The sequence below is a fragment of the Saccopteryx leptura genome, chromosome 4 (genome assembly GCF_036850995.1).
Source record: "Saccopteryx leptura isolate mSacLep1 chromosome 4, mSacLep1_pri_phased_curated, whole genome shotgun sequence".
Taxonomy (NCBI): Eukaryota; Metazoa; Chordata; class Mammalia; order Chiroptera; family Emballonuridae; genus Saccopteryx; species Saccopteryx leptura.
Genome location: NC_089506.1, coordinates 213,169,363 through 213,186,082, shown reverse-complemented (window position 1 = coordinate 213,186,082; position 16,720 = coordinate 213,169,363).

Genomic DNA, 16,720 nt, shown 5'->3' with positions numbered 1-16,720 from the left:
CAGGCTTTGGCCAGTTGGCTCAGTGGATAGAGTGTTGGCCCAGCGTATGGATGTCCTAAGTTCAACTCCAGGTCAGGGCACACAAGAGAAGTGATCATCTGTTTCTCTCCCACTTCTTTCACTCTTCCCCTCCCGCAGCCAGTGTCTCGATTGGTTGAGCAACGGCCTGGGCGCTGAGGGTAACTCAGTTGGCCCAAGTGTCATCCTCAGGTACTGAAATAGCTTGGTTGTTTAAGTATAATCCCCAGGCAGGGGTTTCCAGGTAGATCCCTGTTAGAGCCTGTATGGGAGTCTGTCTTACTATCTTCCCTCTTCTCACTTAAAAAAAAAAAAGGATAATACATAGTTCCATATGTTCTCTCCTTAGTTTCCCCCAGTATTAATATTGTACATTATCAAAACAAAGAGTCTGACCTGTGGTGGCGCAGTGGATAAAGCATTGACCTGGAACACTGAGGTCACCGGTTTGAATCCCTGTGCTTGCCCGGCCAAGGCACATATGGGAGTTGATGCTGCCTGTTCCTCTCCCCTTCTCTCTCTCTCTCTCTCTCTCTCTCTCTCTCTCTCTCTCTCTTTTCTCTCTAAAATGAATAAATAAAGTTTTTTAAAAAACAACAACAACGCCTGACCAGGTGGTGGTGCAGTGGATAGAGCCTTGGACTGGGATGCGGAGGACCCAGGTTTGAGACCCCGAGGTCGCCAGCTTGAGCGCAGGCTCATTTGGTTTGAGCAAAGCTCACCAGCTTCGACCCAAGTTCGCTGGCTCGAGCAAAGGGTTACTCGGTCTGCTGAAGGCCCACGGTCAAGGCACATATGAGAAAGCAATCAATGAACAACTAAAAAGTGTAGCAGCAAAAAACTAATGATTGATACTTCTCATCTCTCTCTCTTCCTGTCTGTCTGTCCCTATCTCTCTCTCTCTCTGTCTCTGTAAAAAAAAAAAAATTAATTAATTTTGGCCTGACCTGTGGTGGCTTAGTGAATAAAGCATCAACCTGGAATGCTGAGGTCACTGGTTCCAAAACCTGGACTTGCCCAGTCAATGCACATTTGAGCAACAACCCCTACAAGTTGATGCTTCCTGCTCCTCTCCCACCCCCACCTTATCTTCTCTCTCTCTCCCTCCAAAAAAATTAATAAATAAAAAAAATCTTCAAAAAATAAAGAAATGGGGCCTGACCTGTGGTGGCACAGTGGATAAAGTGTCAACTTCAAATGCCGAGGTCACTGGTTCTAAACCCTGGACTTGCTTGGTCAAGGCACATATGGGAATTGATGCTTTCCGATCCTTCCCCCCTTCTCTCTCTCTCTCTGTTTCTTTCTCTGTCTCTCCTCTCTCTCTAAAAAAAAAAAAAATGAATAAACTTAAAAAGTAATTTTTAAAAAAAGAAATGGTATAATGCTATTCATTTAAACTAGCCTTTTTCCTTTTTCTTTTTTTTTTAATGAGAAAGAGAGAGACAGAAAGGGAAAGAGATGAGAAACTACAGCCATTTTTCTCTGAGTTTTTCTGCAGTCTGTTTTCTGTTCTCTATAAAGTTTAAATGCATTATTTTATAGATATCTACTTTCCCACATTTTTATTAAATCCAGAATGTCATCAAATTCACAAGGCTAACACTGGTTTAAAAAATGCCACTAATTAGCCTGACTAGTGGTAGCTCAGTAGATTGAACCTCTGCCTGGGATGCTGAGGGCCCCAATTCAGTTTGAAACCCCAAGGTCAGCCCTGGCTGGTTGGCTCAGTGGTAGAGCGTCTTCCTGGCATGTGGAAGTCCCGAGTTCAATTCCTGGTCAGGGCACAAAGGAGAAGCATCCATCTGCTTCTCCCCTCTCCCCTTCTCTCTCTTTCTCCCACAGCCATGGCTCAATTGGTTCAAGCACACTGGCCCCGGGTGCTGAGGATGGCTCTGTGTAGCCTCCACCTCAGGTGCTAAAAATAGCTCGGTTTCAAGCATAGCTTCAGATGGGCAGAAGATAGGCCCCAGACAGGGGTTCCCTGGTGGATCCCAGTTGGGGTGCATGCAGGATTCTGTTTCTAGCTCCCCTCCTCTCAGAAAAGAAGAAAAAGAAATCCCAAGGTTGCCTGCTAGAGTGCAGGCTCATTGGCTTGAGCACAGGATCATTGAAATGATCCCGAGCTCTCTGGGTAGAGCCCAAAGGTCGCTGGCTTGAAGCCTAAGGTCACTAGCTTGAGCAAGGGGTCATTGGCTCAGCTTTAGCCCCCCAATATCAAGGCACATATGAGATGCAATCAATAAACTACCAATAAATTGAAGCAACTACGAGTTGATGCTTCTAAAAACAAAATTCCACTAATTAAGTAATACAGCGATGATCTCAAACATACATTCATATATCCTGACTCTTGTTGTCTGCCTAAATGTTGTGTGGGTTTTTTTTACTTAAATGTCTTTTTGCATGGAGAAATTACCAAATGGTGCAGGGGTACCAAGCATACCTCATGGTGCTTCCCCCAACAACACTGTTAGGTAGAAAAGCATAGGGATTAAAAAAGTAATCTGGTGTAAAAAAAATTTGTTCTTTCTTATTCCAATGTCAGCCTGACCAGGCAGTGGCGCAGAGGATAGAGCGTCGGACTGGGATGCAAAGGACTCAGGTTCGAGACCCTGAGGTTGCCAGCTTGAGTGCGGGCTCATCTAGCTTGAGCAAAAAGCTCACCAGCTTGGACCCAAGGTCGCTGGCTCGAGCAGGGGGTTACTTGGTCTGCTGAAGGCCCACGGTCAAGGCACATATGAGAAAGCAATCAATGAACAACTAAGGTGTCACAATGAAGAATTGATGCATCTCATCTCTCTCCGTTCCTGTCTGTCTGTCCCTATCTATCCCTCTTTCTGACTCTCTCTGTGTTCCTGTAAAAAAAAAATAGTATAATGGGATAGGAAATTCTGGGTGCATCATCTCCAGAACTGACAATATTTGTTGAGAAGTAAGCACTGGACTTAAAGGAGCATTGCTCCCTTGAAGAATTTTATTTTATTTTTTTATTATTTTTTTCCCTTGAAGATTTTTTTTTTTTTTTTTCATTTTTCTGAAGCTGGAAACAGGGAGAGACAGTCAGACAGACTCCCGCATGCGCCCGACCGGGATCCACCCGGCACACCCACCAGGGGCGACGCTCTGCACACCAGGGGGCGATGCTCTGCCCATCCTGGGCGTCGCCATGTTGCGACCAGAGCCACTCTAGCGCCTGGGGCAGAGGCCACAGAGCCATCCCCAGCGCCATCTTTGCTCCAATAGAGCCTTGGCTGCGGGAGGGGAAGAGAGAGACAGAGAGGAAAGCGCGGCGGAGGGGTGGAGAAGCAAATGGGCGCTTCTCCTGTGTGCCCTGGCCGGGAATCGAACCCGGGTCCTCCGCACGCTAGGCCGACGCTCTTCCCTTGAAGAATTTTAAAGACTGCATTCGCTGATTGAACATTAAGAAAAATTTCTCTCTTTTCCTGGCTGGTTGCTCAGTGGTAGAATATTAGCCCAACATTTGGATGCCCTGGGTTTAATTCCTGGTCAGGGCACACAAGAGAAGAGACCATCTGTTTCTTCACCTCTTCCCCTTCCTCTCTCTCTCTTTCTTCCTCCTGCAGCCATGGCTCTGTTGATTCAAGTGAGTTGGTCCTGGGCACTGAGGATGGTTCATAGCCTCACCTCAGGCACTAAAAATAGCTTAGTTGGCCTGACCAGGAGGCGGCGCAGTGGATAGAGCATCGGACTGGGATGCAGAGGACCCAGGTTTGAGAACCCGAGGTCGCCAGCTTGAGTGCGGGCTCATCTGGTTTGAGCAAAGCTCACCAGCTTGAACCCCAGGTTGCTGGTTCAAGCAAGAAGTTACTCGGTCTGCTGATGGTCCCCAGTCAAGGCACATATGAGAAAACAATCAATGAACAACTAAGGTGTCGCAACAAAAAACTGATGATTGATGCTTCTCATGTCTCTCCGTTCCTGTCTGTCTATCCCTCTCTCTGACTATCCCTGTTAAATTAAAAAAAAAAAAAGCTCAGTTGCTGAGCAATGGAGCTATACCCTAGATGGGCAGAGTATTGCCCCATAAGGGGCATTTCAGGTAGGGATGCATACAGGAGTCTGTCTCTTTGCCTCCTCTGCTCTCCCTTAAATTTTTTTTTAAAAAGGAAGAAATAAAACAAAAAGTTTCTTTCTAACAAGGTTGTGCGTTTGACCTCTGGTCAGGGCACATACAGAAAGCAACCAAAGAATGCATGACTGGCCTGATCAGGTGGTGGCGCAGTGGATAGAGCGTCGGACTGGGATGCTGAGGACCCAGGTGTGAGACCCTGAGGTCGCCGGCTTGACGGGCTCTTCCGGTTTGAGCAAAGCTCACCAGCTTGGACCCAAGGTCACTGGCTCGAGCAAAGGGTTACTCAGTCTACTGAAGGCCCGCGGTCAAGGCACATATGAGAAAGCAATCAATGAAAAACTAAGGTGTTGCAATGCGCAACGAAAAACTAATGATTGATACTTCTCATCTCTCTGTTCCTGTCTGTCTGTCCCTGTCTATCTCTCTCTCTGACTCTCTGTCTCTGTAAAAAAAAACAAACCAAAACAAAGAATGCATGACTGAGTACAACAAATGAGTGCTTCCTTTTCCCCTCCCCTCTGTCTCCCTTCCTCTCTCTGTCTCTCTGTAAACCAATGAATCGATAAATTTTTTTTTTATAAAAAGGAAAAGTTAATCTCCATTACAAGAGTCACATACTTTGCTCCATTTGCAGCCAAGGCCAGTGCAAACCAAGCCTTCCCTAATTTTGTTTTGTTTCCTCTTGTTCACACAGCCTATCATGTAAACATGTTTCAAAATAGGAGGAATGAAAGAGGCTGCCAAATGTGTCAGTCAAGAATTGCTTGGGCCCTGGCCAGTTGGCTCAGTGGATAGAGCATCAACTCGACGTGTGGACATCCCGGGCTTGATCTCCTGTCAGCTGCTTCTTTCCCCCTTTCCCTCCCCCTTCTCCCTCTCTTCTACTCTCGCAGCCAGTGGCTTGATTGGTTTTAGCGTCAGCCCCAGATGCGGAGGATAGTTTGGCCTGACCTGTGGTGGCGCAGTGGATAAAGCGCCGACCTGGAACTGCTGAGGTTGCCGGTTCGAAACCCTGGGCTTGCCTGGTCAAGGCACATATGGGAGTTGATGCTTCCTGCTCCTCCCCCCCCTTCTCTTTCTCCTCTCTCTCTCCTTTCTAAAATGAATAAATAAATAAATAAAAAGAAAAAAAAAAGAGGATAGTTTGGTTGGTTCCAGTGTCAGCCTTAGGCACTAAAAATAGCCTGATTGATTCGAGCCTTGGCCCAGACAGGGGTTACCAGATGGATCCCAGTCAGGGTGCATGCAGGAGTCTGTCTCTCTATCTCCCCTCCTCTCACTTAAAAAAAAAATTGCTTGGCCTGACCAGACAGTGGCGCCGTGGATAGAGCGTCGGACTGGGATGCGGAAGACCCAGGTTCAAGACCCCGAGGTCTCCAACTTGAGCGCAGGCTCATCTGGTTGGAGCAAAAAGCTCACTGGCTTGAGCCCAAGGTCAGTGGCTCAAGCAAGGGGTTATTCGGTCTGCTGAAGGCCAGCGGTCTAGGCATATATATGAGAAAGCAATCAATGAACAGCTAAGGTGTTGCAACACGCAACGAAAAACTAATGATTGATGCTTCTCATCTCTCCGTTCCTGTCTGTCTATCCCTCTCTCTAACTCTCTGTTTCTGTAAAAAAAAAAAAAAAAAAAGTGCTTGGATCCCTGTTATGTGGAATATCGAGGATCAAAAATTCATGTTCACCTGACCTGTGGTGGCGCAGTGGATAAAGCGTTGACCTGGAAATGCTGAGGTCGCAGGTTTGAAACCCTGGGCTTGCCTGGTCAAGGCACATATGGGAGTTGATGCTTCCAGCTCCTCCTCCTTCTCTCTCTCCTCTCTAAAATGAATAAATAAGTAAAAAAAAAAAAAAAATTAAAAAAAAATTCATGCTCACCTGACCTGTGGTGGTACAGTGGGATAAAGCATTGACCTGGAACACTGAGGTCGCCAGTTCAAAATCCTGGGCTTGCCTGGTCAAGGTACATATGGGAGTTGATGCTTCCTGCTCCTCCCCCTTCTCCCTCTCCCTCTCTCTCTCTCACACTCCTCTCTCTCTAAAAATCAATAAATAAAATATAAAATAAATAAATAAATAAATATCTGTAAAAAAAATTCATGCTCATCAAAATGAGAATATCTTATCTGGAAGGTTATGTAAGTCAATATCAATCTTTTCTAATACCTAGTATTTTAACTGTGTACCTATATAATATAAAAGAAAACATACCATCCTTTTTCTCCACCTGTCAGGCTCTTCCCAGTGCCCTTCTCTTTCTTCCTGCAGCTGCTGCTGGGGCCTTTGTCCCCCTCCTGTGAAACTGCTGCTTCTTTCTTTCCTCTCATTCTGTTTTCCCACTCTGTCTCAGCATGGAGACAGGTTCCTCTTCCTTCGTGGCTGCCGGGGAGACAGAGAGGAGCGCTCCCTATCAGTAAGTACCCTGACGGGTGGAGGCTGGGCCCAGGTGGGAGAAGTCCTGATAGGACAGGTGAACGGACGCTTGGTTTCCGGTTCTTCCTCTGAACCAAGAGCCTCTGCCTCCAGGCCTTTCTTTTCTTTTCTTTTCTTTTATTTATTTATTTATTTATTTTTGTATTTTTCTGAAGCTGGAAACGGGGAGAGACAGTCAGACAGACTCCCGCATGCGCCCGACCGGGATCCACCCGGCACGCCCACCAGGGGGCGATGCTCTGCCCCTCCGGGGCGTCGCTCTGCCGCGACCAGAGCCACTTTAGCGCCTGGGGCAGAGGCCAAGGAGCCATCTCCAGTGCCCCGGCCGTCTTTGCTCCAATGGAGCCTTGGCTGCGGGAGGGGAAGAGAGAGACAGAGAGGAAGGAGGGGGCGGGGGTGGAGAAGCAAATGGGCGCTTCTTCTATGTGCCCTGGCCGGGAATCGAACCCGGGTCCCCCGCACTCCAGGCCGACGCTCTACCGCTGAGCCAACCGGCCAGGGCCTCTTTTATTTTATTTTATTTTTAATTGATTTTGAGAGATAGACAAGAAAGGAGAGAGAGAGAGAAGCATCAGTTCGTAGTTGCTTCACTTTAGTTGTTCATTGATTGCTTCTCACATGTGCTTTGACGGGGTGAGGGGGAAGGGGAAGCTCAAGCCGAGCCAGTGGCCCCCCACTCAAGCCAGTGAGTTCATGCTCTAGCCGGAGACCTTGGGGTTTCAGACCTGAGACCTTAGCGTTCCAGGTCGACGCTCCTTGCCACCACAGGTCAGGCTGAATTTAACCATTTATTGTTATTATTTTTAAATTGTATTCCTTTTAGAGAGGGGAGAGAATGAGAGAGAGAGAAAGAGACAGAGAGAGAGGAGCAGGAAGCATCAACTCCCATATGTGCCTTGACCAGGCAAGCCCAGGGTTTTGAACTGGTGACCTCAGTGTTCCAGGTCGATGCTGTATCCACTGCGCCACCACAGGTCAGACTAATCATTTTTATGTGAACAGTTCAATGGCATTTAGTGCATTCAACAGCTGTGCAACCATCACCTCTAGTTCCAAACATTTTTATGCCCTTAAAAGAACCGCTGCCCATTAAGCACTTGTTCTCCACTCCTCCCCATCTTATTGTTTTTGAAAAGTAAAACGTGCACACAGTTTTTGAAAAATCAATACAGGTGGCTCAGCGGACAAAGCGTCATCCTGGCATATACCAGGGTCACTCGTTTGTCAGGGCACGTACAAGAAGCAATGAGTGCACAACTAAATGGAACAACTAGCTGGAACAATGAGATGATGCTTCTCTCTCCCCCCCCCTTCCTCTCTTTCACAAATCAATAGAAAAAAATTTAATCCATACATTCAGGAATACCCACAGTGGGTAGGTAGCTTCCTTCCCCATCAGTTCCCCAGGAGCCACCACTGTTGGCAGTGTCTGCACGCATGTTCGGGCAATGCACCTGTGCACTCTCCCCCATCTTGCTTCTTGTCCCTTAACTGCCTCTCTGGGGTCACCAACACCAGTATGTATTCACCTGTTTCCATCTCATAAACAGTGCCCAATATTCCATGATTGGGATGGTCTGTAATTTAAGTACAACCTGGCTCACATAGATGCTCCCTAAATGTCAGATCAGTGGCTTAGGATGGATGGCAGTCAGGGCCCAGGGGTTGTGAATCCTGACTGGTGGAGGTGAGAAGGTCGTGCTGGCCTTCAGAGTGCCGAGCCTAGACCAGAGAGAGCGTCCAGAGCAGTTGATGCTTCTTCTGGCACCCTTTCTGAGAACCCTCTGCCTGTGTCTGGCTCCATATCAGGTCCTGGTTTACAGTCAACTAGTTTTCCTTCCTTCGGTCAGGTTGCCCAGGAAGAGAGCCTCACACTGCCCCCTGGTGGTTGGAGACAGCTCCAGGGCGACCTTTACCAGTGACCGCCAAGGGTGTCAGACCCAGCTTGTACTTCGTTGTGTTTACCTATAGGACATTTTTTTTTTTTTTTTTTTTTTTTAGAAAGGCAGACTGCCACATGCAGCGCCTCACTTGGATGTGTCTGGAGTCTTGGAAGCTTGACTACCCTACGTTCTCCTACAAATGGAGCTTGAGACTTGTTTGGAGGTTCTAGCAGGGGAGCGCAGCTACTCGTATACCCTTGACCGAAGAACGGTCCTCTCCTCTAGCGGGGAAGGTCGTCCTCTTCGACCGAGCGTGCAGCTTCGGGAGGGACGCACATGGAGCGGTGAGGGAGGAAGGGGACACCCGCCTAGCCAGCCAGATCAGCCGAATCAACCCTGGCGATCAATGGGGTGACAGATGTCGCAGCCAGATCGCCCTCACATCCTATAGGACATATTTTATTTGGGGAAAAAAAGTGCATCATTTTATAAGCCCTATTTTTTTTTTTTTTTTGAGAGAGAGAGAGGCAGGGAGAGAGAGGGAGAGAGACAAGAACATTGAGCTGCTCCTGTATGTGCCCTGACTGCAGAATCGAACTGGCAACCTCCGTGCTCTGGGACGATATTCCAGCCAACCGAGCTATCTGGCCTGGGCTTAATTTTTTTTTTAATTTATAGACAGAAACAAGAAGTGAGAGAGAGGAGAGGGGAAGGGAGGCATTCATTTGTTGTTCCACTCAGTCATGCATTCTTTGTTCGCTTCCCATGTGTGCCCTGCCCAGGGATCAAACCTACAGTCTTGTTATTTTGGCACAACAGTCTTAACTACTGAGATAACCAGCCACAAGCCTTTCTTTCTTTCTTTTTCTTTTTCTTTTCTTTCTTTTTTTTTTTTTTTTTTTTTTTTTTTTTTTTTTTTGTGAGAGGTCGGGAGATAGTGAGACAGACTCCTGCATGTGCCCGGACTGGGATCCATCCGGCAACCCTGTCTGGGGCCGATGCTTAAATCAACTGAGCTATTTTTAGCATCTGAGGCCAGACCAACTGAGCTATCCTCAGTGCCCGGGGTTGACACTCAGACCAATCAAGCCACTAGCTGTGGGAGGGGAAGAAGGTGAGAAAAGCAGATGGTTACTTCTCCTGTGTGTCTTGACTGGAATCAAACTTGGGATTTTCACACACCGGGCCAATGCTTTATCCACTGAGCTACCCTTTTTTTAAATTACACACATAAAAAAATCACTTTTACTCATCTCCCCCCACCAGTACAACTATATGTTTTGTTGCATCTCCTCCTAGCCTTACCTGGGCCACATGTAACTCTAACCTAGCACGTCAAGAGAGCAGGGGGTCATCTCTCAGCATGGTGCTCCCCCTAGTGTATCTTCACGGTAGCTCGCAGGGAGAACGGGACTGTTCACAGGGAGAGCACACCGAGCCTGGGACGCTCGCAGGTCTGCAGTTTCCCGATGTTCTTGATAAGGCCCTGTGTCTGGCAGCCAGACTCTCTTCTTTCTTCTTTGAAGTGGCATCTTCAGATAAGTTCATCTTTCCAATCATTTGAGGCCATTTGGAATCTTATCTCTGTTGTTTTCTCTACAGCCGTCCCCCTTCCGTCCCTCATGTCTTGCAAAGTGCCACTGGATTTCCTTCTGCCACCTTCTTTCAGTGGAGACAATGGCCCTTTTGTCCCCATTAAAACCCTCGGAGGGCCTGGCTGCTGGTGGCACAGTGGACAGAGCTTTGACCTAGAATGCTGAGGTCGCTGGTTTGAAACCCTGAGGTTGTGGCTTGAGTGTGAGCTCGCAGGCTTGAGTGCAGGGTCACCGCCTTAAGTGTGGAATAATTGACATGATCCCAAGGCTTGAGCCCAAAGGTCTCTGGTTTGAGCTCAAGGTCGCTGGCTTGAGCAAGGGCTCACTGGCTCAACTTGAGCCCCCCAGTCAAGGCACATATGAGAAGCAAACAATGAACAACTAAAATAAAGCAACTATGAGTTGATGCCTAGAATGTTGAGGTTGCCAGTTTGAAACCCTGGGCTTGCCCAGTCAAGGCATATACTAGAAGCAACTACTGGCCCTGGCCATTTGGCGCAGTAGTAGAGTGTTGGACGTCCCAGTGTATGGACGTCCCAAGTTTGATTTCCAGTCAGGGCACACAGGAGAAGTGACCATCTGCTTCTCTCTCCTCCTCCTTCTTTCTCTGTTTCTCTCTCTTCCCATCCCATAGCCATGGCTTGACTGGTTCGAGCTCATTGGCCCTGGGTGCTGAGGATGGCTAACTGGAGCCTCTGCCTCAGGTGCTAAAAATAGCTCAGTTGCAAACATGGGCCCAGATGGGCAGAACATTTGCCCCATATGGAGGTTGCTGAGTGGATCCTGGTCAGGGCACATGTATAAGGAAGTCTGTCTATCTCTCTCCCCCTCTCTCACTTGGATAAGAAGAAGAAAAAAAGCAACTAGTATAGGCCCTGGCCGGTTGGCTCAGCGGTAGAGCGTCGGCCTGGCGTGCGGGGGACCCGGGTTCGATTCCCGGCCAGGGCACATAGGAGAGGCGCCCATTTGCTTCTCCACCCCGCCCCCCTCCTTCCTCTCTGTCTCTCTCTTCCCCTCCCGCAGCCAAGGCTCCATTGGAGCAAAGATGGCCCGGGCGCTGGGGATGGCTCCTTGGCCTCTGCCCCAGGCGCTAGAGTAGCTCTGGTAGCGGCAGAGCGATGCCCCGGAGGGGCAGAGCATCGCCCCCTGGTGGGCAGAGCATCGCCCCTGGTGGGCGTGCCGGGTGGATCCCGGTCGGGCGCATGCGGGAGTCTGTCTGGCTGTCTCTCCCCATTTCCAGCTTCAGAAAAATACATTAAAAAAAAAAAAAAAAAAAAAGCAACTAGTATAACTTGATGCTTCCTGCTCCTCGCCAACCCCCGCTTTCTTTATATATATGAAATCTTTTTTTTTTTTTTTTTTTTTTGAGAGGCAGGGAGATAGACAGGCTCCTGCATGCGCCCTGACCAGGATCCACCCGACAAGCCCTTTAACAGGGATGCTCTGCCCATCTGGGGCTGCTGTTCCATTGCTCAGCAACCAAGCTACCTTAGTGTCTGTGGTGAGGCCATGGAGCCATCCTCTGAGCCTGGAGCCAACTTGGATTCAGGAGAGGAAGAGAGAGAGAGAGAAAGAGAGAGAGAGAGAGAGAGAGAGAGAGAGAAGCAAGAGGGGGAGGGGTGGAGAAGCAGATGGTCGCTTCACCTGTGTGCCCTGGCCAGGAATTGAACCTGGGTCTTCCACACGCCAGGCTGACACTCTACCACTGAGCCAACCAGTCAGGGCCTATAAAATCTTAAAAAGAAAACAAAAAACAAAAAACAAAACACCTCAAGCCCTCAGAGGATTCAGGACCCCATTCCACATCTCTCTATACCTCCTTATTAGTGTCTCTGACATGAGTTTCCCAAGGCTCCTCCTTCTTTATTCCTGGAAATCCCCAGCTGCACAGTGACAGGCCGGGGGCCTGAAACTGTGGTTTCAAGTTGGGGACTTGGCTGTGAGGGAGAAAGCAGAAGAATGTGTCCCTGGCCACTCCCCTCCACAGCCCCAGCCATCCCACCCCAGAGCCCTGCCCAGTGCTGGGAAGCCTAGGTAGGGGAAGGCGACCTGGGTCCCTCCTGGCCCCGTCACTAGTCACCAGACTCCCGCTCTTCCGCTGAGCCCTGGTGTAGGAGACTGGTGGTGGGAGACCGCATGGACCAGGAGCAGCCTGTGTTGCTAGAGTTTCAATTCCACCATTCTCAGCTGCCTGACCTTGGGCAAGGTGGTTTTCTTCTTAGGCCTATTTCCTTTTTTCATAAAATGAGGGTAATGGTGATATTTTCTTCAGAGGATCATTGTGAGAATTAGATAATACCCCAAAAATGCTCAGGACAGGTCTGGCATACATTTTTTTTTTACAGAGGCAGAGATAGACAGGGACAGACAGACAGGAATGGAGAGAGATGAGAAGCATCAATCATCAGTTTCTCGTTGCGTGTTGCAACTTCTTAGTTGTTCATTGATTGCTTTCTCATACGTGCCTTGACTGTGGGCCTTCAGCAGACCGAATAACCCCTTGCTGGAGCCAGTGACCTTGGGTTCAAGTCGGCAAGCTTTTTGCTCAAACCAGATGAGCCCACACTCAAGTTGACGACCCTGGGGTCTCGAACCTGGGTCCTTCCGCATCTCAGTCCAACGCTTTATCTACTGCGCCACTGCCTGGTCAGGCCTCTTTTTTTTTCTTTTCTTTTTTTTTTGAGAGAGAGAGAGACAGGAAGGGAGAGAGATGAGAAGCATCAACTTGTAGATGCGGCACCTTAGTTATTCATTGATTACTCTCATACGTGACTTGACCAGGAGGCTCCAGCCAAGCCAATGACCCCGCACTCCAGCTGGTGAGCTTGCGCTCAAGCCATTGACCTCGGGTTTCAAATCTGAGACCTCAGTGTCCTAGGTCAATGCTCTATCGACTGCTGGCCTGGAATATGCTTAGTGATTGGTAAATGTTAGCTGTATGCATCGGGCACCCTACCAGGAGTCAGAAATACAGAAAAAGAAGAACAGGGACCCTTAGTGCGGAAGGCAGTAAGTAAAAAAAACATAGTAATGGAGTGCAAGGGATGAAGAAGGGGGCTGAGGAGGAGGAACAGAAGTCAGGAGGGCTTTCTTGAAGAGATGGCATTTTAAAGACTGAGTAGCATTCCCTAACTAAGAAAGAAGGAAGAGCAGTTGGTACAGAGAGAATTACAGGCTCAAGGACAAAGGTGAGGAGGGGAGCAACACCAGGAAAAGAGATGGGAAGGGCCTGAGAGGAGACCACCAAGCCTGTGTCAGGAGGACAGTGCAGGATTCCAGGAGGGAGCAACTGGTAAGATGCGCCAGTTAGAAAGAGCCTGTTCCTGGCCCTGGCTGGTTGGCTCAGTGGTAGAGTGTCGGCCTGGCGTGCAGGAGTCCCAGGTTCAATTCCCGACCAGGGCACACAGGAGAAGCACCCATCTGCTTCTCCACCCCTCCCTCTCTCCTTCCTCTCTGTCTCTCTCTTCCCCTCCTGCAGCCAAGGCTCCATTGGAGCAAAGTTGGCCAGGGTGCTGAGGATGGCTCCATGGCCTCTGCCTCAGGCACTAGAATGGCTCTGGTTGCAACAGAGCAACGTCTCAGATGGGCAGGGCGTCGCCCCTGGTGGGCATGCCAGGTGGATCTGAGTGGGGTGCATGAGGGAATCTCTGACTGCCTCCCCACTTCCAACTTCAGAAAATACAAAAAAAAAAAAAAGACAATTTAAATTCAGGAATTCCTCATCTGTGAAACACCTATCTGATGACAAATATATTAAAAAAAAAAAAAAAAAAAGAAAGAAAGAGCCTGTTTCTGATCGGTGGTGGCACAATGGATAGAGCATCAACCTGAGAACCCTTCTAAGAACCCAGGTTCGAAACCTCAAGGTAACTGGCTTGAGCGCAGGCGAGCTTGAGTGCAGGGTCACTGGCTTGAGCGTGGGGTCATAGACATGGCCCCAAGGTTGCTGGCTTGAAGCCCAAGGTCATTGGCTTAAGTAATGGGTCACTGGCTCGGCTGGAGTCCCCTGGTCAAGGCACGTATAAGAAGCAATCAATGAACAACTAAAAGCAGCTAGGAGTTGATGCTTCTCATCTCTGTCTCTTCCTGCCTGTCTCTCTCTCTCTCTCTCTCTCTCTCTCTCTCTCTCTCTCTCACACACACACAAAAAAGAAAAAGAAAGAAAGATCCTGTGTCTTTAAGGTAAAGAATGGTTTGGAGGGGGAAGTAGGACTGAGCAAACAGATCAGTAGAGGCTGTGAAAAGACCCAGGCCAGAAATGAAGGCCCACCCAAGGGGCAATGGGCACCCGATGGGGTCAGAGCTGAGCGATGGAAACAGGAAGCTCAGGCTTTGGTGAGTAACGAAGAATGAGCAGTACATGACTCGATGGCTGCTGGTGTGAGCAGCTGGGTGGATGGTTCTGCCTCTTGCCCAAAATGGAAATAACGGAGCGGAAGCTGGTGGTGATGAGAGTGGGGAGTAACCCAATGTGATGTCTCATCACAGCTTGGGCAGAAGATGAGAGGACCAGGAGTGAAGCTGACCAGCCCCTGAGCCCAGTGAGGGAACTGTCTCCTGACTTTCCAGTCTTAGGATTTCAGCTGTCCTGGGGTTCTTCTGTGCACTTTGCCCACCGCTGTGCTTCTGACTGTTGTGGACTGTGCTTCCCCTCCTCTCCCTGGTCTGAATTCTTCCCCTGCACACCGCCTCCCTGGCGCCCCAGCCAACACCAGCTTTCTGGCCTAGGCTCCTTCGGCCCTGGACCCTAAGTGTATGGAATTCCGGGGGCGGGGCCTAGGGTAGGGCTGGAAAGGTGCAGACAAAAGACATGATCACCCAGGTGTGGTGGGTCAAGGAGGAAAGAGCCCTGGGAACCAGCGTAGAACCTGGACCTGTCCTTGCTCCTTCCTGTCACTCTAGGAAGGAATAAGGGCGCCTGGGCAGTAGGAGATGAGCTGGAAAGAAAAGAGAGGTTGTGGAGGGGTAGGCAGCAGGCCACAGTAACTGAGAGACCCCTCAGCCTGAAAATGTCCCTCAGATGAGAGAAACGGCAGTCATCTGTGATCTTAACGGAAGCAAGGGGTTGGGGAGGGATGGAGGGCAGGTGAGGTGGAAACAGTGAGTCAAGTCTAAGACAAGAAAAGGGGTGGCAGAGGAGGTGGCAAGAGCTCTAGCCATATGGTGGCCTCCTCTCTGACAGAGACAGAGAGAGGGACAGATAGGAGAGAGATGAGAAGCACCAATTCTTCATCATGGCATCTTAGTTGTTCACTGATTGCTTTCTCATGTGTGCCTTGACCCGGGGGACTAGAGCAGACTGAGTGATCCCTTGCTCAAGCCAGTGACCTTGGGCTCAAGCCAGCGACCTTGGGTTCAAGCTTGTGAGCTGTGCTCAAACCAGATGAGCCTGTGCTCAAGCTGGAACCTGGGTCCTCTGTGTCCCAGTCCAACGCTCTATCCACTGTGCCACCGCCTGGTCAGGCCTGGCCTCCTCTCTTTTGAAACAGCACAGACCTGGCACTTCTGTGGGCTCCAAGTTTAGAGGGTGGCAGACCGGGCCTCACCAAAGAGAAGAGTGTAGGAGGGAGGTTCCTGTTGTAGAAGGTGGGGCTGAGAGTCCAGTGGGAGGACCAAGCCAGGGAGAAGATGGATGACAACTGCCACCCAGGAACTCTTTTTTTTTTTTTCTTTTTGTGGGCCATTAGCTTTAATCCTAGCTTGCACCCAGTGGGCAAGTAAAAACACACACTGGGCTCCAAAACCCATTCATTCAGCACTCACAAAGCTACTGACTTATCCAGGTTTCCTAGAATCAAAGGTGCCTACCTCACCAGAATCATTCTCCTTTGTTCCCTATCTCTTTCTCTCTGCACAAACTCTGCACTAACTGGCTTCTCTTTCAGCATTCCGCCATCTTGGCTCGAGAATTCTTATTTCTGAATTAAAATTTTTTTTCTATTGATTTGTCTGACCGGTGGTAGTACAGTAGAAGCATCGACCTGGGAAGCTGAGGTCCCATGTTTGAAGCCCCAGAGTCGCCTGCTTGAATGAAGGCTCATCTGGCTTAAGCACTGGCTTGTCAGGGTCACTGGCTTGAGCATGGGATCATAGACAGGACCCCATGGTCACTGGCTTGAGCCCAAGGTTGATGTCTTGAGCAAGGGGGTTGGCTGGAGCTCCCTGGTCAAAGCACATATGAGAAATAATCTATGAACAACTAAAGTGACACAACCATGAGTTGATGCTTCTCATCTCTCTCCCTTCCTGTCTGCCAATGTCTCTCTCTAAAAAGAGAGTGAGAGAGATGGGAGGGAGATAAGCATCAACTGCTGTTCCATTTAGTTGTGCTCTCATTGGTTGCTTTTCAGAAGTGCCCTCACCAGGATCAAACCCATGACCTAGGTGCACGGGGTCAATGCTTTATCCATTGAGTAACCCAGCCAGAGCTTTTAAAATTAAAAAAAAAAATTCATTATATTGGCCTGACCTGTGGTGGCGCAGTGAATAAAGTGTCGACCTGGAACACTGAGGTCACCGGTTCGAAACCCTGGCTTGCCTGGTCAAGGCACATATGGGAGTTGATGCTTCCTGCTTCTCCCCCTTCTCTCTCTCTCTCTCTCTCTCTCTCTCTCTCTCTCTCTCCTCTCTGAAAAATTGAATAAAATCTTAAAAAAAATTCATTTTATTTTGTTTGGAGAGAGGAAGGAAGAGAGAGA